We start from the raw sequence: 4928 nt of genomic DNA on the forward strand, positions 1-4928 counted from the left end.
AAGGAAGCCTGGTAACATAGCTCTATTGCACGATCTAGAGTACAAAGAAGGTCATATTTCCTAAATGCCCTGCAGCCTCCTGTCTATAAGTGTGGCGCGCTACACACCCATAAACAGGACTCTACTGGACACGGCTCGTAGACAAACCCCTAGGACCGAACTGCTCTGATACCACTTCTGTTACGACCCAGCTAGGGCCGCGACGGGTACCCAATACTTGTACCGAGCACCCCCTATTTCGTATCGTATTCTTATCACTAAGTGGGCCGTATGCACTATACCATATCCTTTTTTTTTTCTTCCGTTGCTTACTATTAACATCAGTAGCATAATTATAAACATAGGCAATTAAAATTTGTTAACACAGTGTACAGCGACGTGGACCCTCAAGAGTACAAAACATCTAACTGTACATATCTGTCTACGAGCCTCTAAACATAGTACACATATACATAAGAAGGGCCGAGTACTGCCGTGCCCGAATATATACACAAAATAGTACCAAGGAACTGAGGCTCCGAGACAACTGGAGCGCCGCTATAGTAATGCTGATGAAGCTCCTAGGAGTCAAGCCTGTCTACCTGCTGACCTGCGCGGCATGAAACGCAGCGTCCACAAGAAGGGACGTCAGTACGAATAGTGTACCGAGTATGTAAGGCATGGAAAAATAATGCAAGTCGAACCATAGAGCTTGAATAACAATATCATGGCATCATAGGACATATAATGAAATAAGAAAGTAACCTGTACATAGGAATGCCCTTTCGGGCCAGATACCATGCATGCTTGTCTGTCTTTGGAAAACATTTCTTTTTCATAGACATAGAAAATAGAACTTATATTATGTCATGTCTTATCATATCATATCATATCGTATCAAATCATATGAGATCATGTCATATCATATCGTGTCATAGCATAGCACCGAACAATGTCGGCTCGCCCACATAGCACCGAAATACATCGGCTCGCCCATATATCCCGCGTCCGGGCATCCCGCATCCGGGATGATAAGCCAGCTGACCAGGTGCCAATGAAACATGTTTCCCTTCCCATCCCCCATGTACATATTCATATCTCACATACATATGTCATATAAGCATGCAGGAGAGCCGAAAGAAAATCATGTAACCATCAGAGTGACATAAGGTCGATGACCTCCGATTACATTATGAAACAATCGTGATCGCCTTGTCTCACCTTGAAGGAACGAGTATTTTAAGGCGAGACTATCAACAGAGAATAGTGTTGAAAGAAACATAGAATGAAATCATGGACGTCATAGAAATCAATTCATCGGCTTTGGAATCTTTAGAGGATGGTGTCATAACCAAGGAATAGAATTGAAATCAAGAACTAGTTTGATACTTTCATATTCATATTGGGTCCTTAGCTTAAGACTCTTAGTCATGGAATCATTCTTGTCATACTTATCATAGACGTATTCTCTTCCTTAGCATCATCGTTATCATGGTCATCATACACATATTTCCATTAAAAATAGTACAGTACTTATCGTTTGATAATTGGAACAAGGATCAAAAGCTTCCTTTGGATTCTACTCCAAAATGAGTCAAACGGAGCAATAGGGAAAATCCGGGAACAATGGGCCCACCTCGGGCCGAATGAGGTAACGTACACCATTTGCATATGTTACATGTCATGGCGTTACTTGTGAGGGTTTCAAGGTAGTCGGGTCTTTTTTATGCAAGTTCTAGAGGTTTAGGAAGTTTTTCCAACATTTCACACGATTTTTAATTCAATTCTACTGAATGAAAAAAGGGGAAACTTTAGGTGCGGATTCCGGAGAATAGAGTTGTCCCCAAGGCTCGTATCCGACCTATTACATCTAAGACATGCCATAGAAGGAAAATTAAAGCCTTACATACCTCTTTCCGCTCCTTATGCTATTCCGAATTCAAGTTGCAAATCCGCCAAAATCTACAAATTGGTCACAATTACCAAACTTTGATTAGAGCATTTAGAATTGAATTCTTAAAGTGACACTTGGCTACCGAAATTTCGGCAGCACTTCCCCTGTAAATACATCATTCCCAAACATCACCTTGGCCAATTCTCATCAACGACAATCCGGGAATTCAACCCGGCCAAACTATCAACATAATGTCAACAACCCTCCCTACCAACAATTTCCATATTCAATCGAAGATACATTATAACAACTTAATCAATTTACTACTTCCTTCAAACCATCCAATTCCAATAAAAGCAATAATAACCTTATAATATACATTCCAACAACACCATACTAATATCATTATCTTCCATACATGTAAGAACATAATATTCAATTTACATAAACTTCAACCACAAGTCTCCGACTACCATAATTTCTCTAAGATCATTAAGCTTTTTATTAGCAATATAGAATCCACAACACAACAACCAACACACTAATCAAAACTTGCTCACCATCCCTTCATGATTCACCAAATATACACGACTATACATATGATATACAATTCACGGCCAACATCATGCACACATGGCTACAACTTCACTAGAATCATCCAACTTCCATTATTAACATAGTATTCTTTATAACCACAACTATCCACTAAATAAAATAATTAAAACATGATTTCCACACACACATATATATCACACCTCACGGCCACAACATGGATTTTCTCTTCCATGAACTTCATCCACTTTTACATGCTACAACACACAAAATCATCCATAACATATAAGAAAGGATTAAACCTTACCTTTTTCTTCAATTCTTCACTTAGCTACAAATTTCAACTTGCATGAATATGAGTTTTTCTTGTTCCAAAGACCACTCCACCATGCTAGGGGCCCTTCAATTGGTAGGAAAATAATTTTTGAAGAAATTTTTGTCAAAGTTCTTGTGGAATTTTGTCTTGGCCGAATGGCCTATGGAGTCTTCCTCCTTCTCCTTTTTTTTTTTTTTGTTCTTGAATGTTCTAGGGAGTTATGAGGAAAAGATGACTTAATGGTCATCTTTTAAACCACTCATTAATTCTCATATGGGCTTGGCCCATCAAGAAGGATGGATAGCCAACCTTGGCCCAAAAAAATATCAAGCCCACTCCTTTTTTTTTTTTTTTTTTTTTTGTTGTGCTTCATGACAAATTTTTAATTTTTTCAATTTCTTAATTTGCCCTTCGTCTTCCTTCATAATTCCACGAGTCATATTGCGAATTTCCCTTTATGCCCTTGACCTTTCTTAATATTCCCACTTCAAAATTTTCATAAACAACTCTCATGCTTAACAAGATAAAAATATGGCCTGGCTTGTTGTCTTCCCGCGATTGTCTTGAATTATCCGACTGTACAAAAATGCGGGATATAACAAATTGAGTAAGCAAATGAATGGCCTCTTTTACATCTTGGCCTGAAGCATCCGGTGGAGGAACAGGAGGTGCTGGAGCTGGGGCTGAGGCTCCCTCACGCTCCTCAGAAACAAGCATTGAATGAAAGGACTGAGATTGAGCCGCATTCTGGACTCACTTTCCTCTACAACCGTTGGCGGTGCTCTTTCAGCCCGTTTTTCTGCCGCTGTCTTGCCCTTTTGGGCTGCCGTAGCCTTTCTCATTACAGGCATATCTGAAATACATAACACATGGTTAAGGAAAAGAAGTTCCTATGTCCTAGCTCTATCGCACGATCTTATGAAGAAAGAAGGTCGTTCATTCCTAAAATGCCCGCAGCCTCTTGTTTATAAGTGTGGCGCGCAACACACCTATATCCAAGACTCTACTAGACACGGCTCGTAGACACACCCTAGGACAGAACTGCTCTGATACCACTTTTGTGACGACCCAAACGGAGGGCCGCGACGGGCACCCAGTGCTAACCCACCCGGGCACCTCTTATCATACTTTCACATTTACATCTAGGTGAGCCATATAGCTAAATCATACTTTTATTCCTCATTCATAATATTTCCATTGGGCAACAATACATTTATATCATCATCAACAACTATGCCCACAACAATGTACATAAGCCGATGAGGCTAACAAAATGATATCAAAAATATAGGCCGACAAGGCCAAATACATCTAACCATATACACATGTCTACGAGCCTCTAAGGAGAGTATGTCATATCATATAGGCGGGACAGGACCCCGCTATGCCCATAAATATGTACACAAAAGAATAAATACCAAAAGCTGTAACTCTGAATGAAATAGAGCTCCGCTATGTAGTCTCTGAGTATTAAGGCTATGGATCAAGCCTGTCTCCTTGGCCACCTGCGGGCATGACGCAGCGTCCACAAACAAAAGGACGTCAGTACGAAGAATGTACTGAGTATGTAAAGCATGATCAACATCATTATGAAAGCATAATAGACAACATAAGAAATAGCATAGGATGGGAGATAGTAGTATCATCATCATAAACACTTACTTGCTTTTCATAGGGACTTCCCATTGCTAATGCGTGATTGTGTACATACATCCATATCCTTATCCGTACTCGTTTCCTTACACATTTACATTTCGCATCCATTTTCGTATTCATAGCATATTTGTAGTTGTATTCATATTCATATACATATCATTTACATAGCATACCTGACCATGAAGGTTCGGTGTTTCACATACCTGGCCCTACAAAGGCTCAGGGTCATACATACCTGGCCCTACCTAGGCTCAGGGTTATACATACCTGGCCCTACCAAGGCTCAGGGTTGTATATATATATATATATATATATATATATTCTACCCGGCCATATAAGCTCGGGGTTTCATAATAGCCATACATAGGAACATATACATAAAAGCCCATAAGCATCTTTAGCATCATTACTATCGTCATTCATTACATCTATCCCTAGAGGATTACTCATCATAGGAGGAATTTAGTACAATCGTAACATGTCGAGAATCATGAGCTTAGTAGCTCTTAAAGATTCTATCATTTGGAGGAC

The sequence above is a fragment of the Lycium barbarum genome, chromosome 6 (assembly GCF_019175385.1).
Source record: "Lycium barbarum isolate Lr01 chromosome 6, ASM1917538v2, whole genome shotgun sequence".
Taxonomy (NCBI): Eukaryota; Viridiplantae; Streptophyta; class Magnoliopsida; order Solanales; family Solanaceae; genus Lycium; species Lycium barbarum.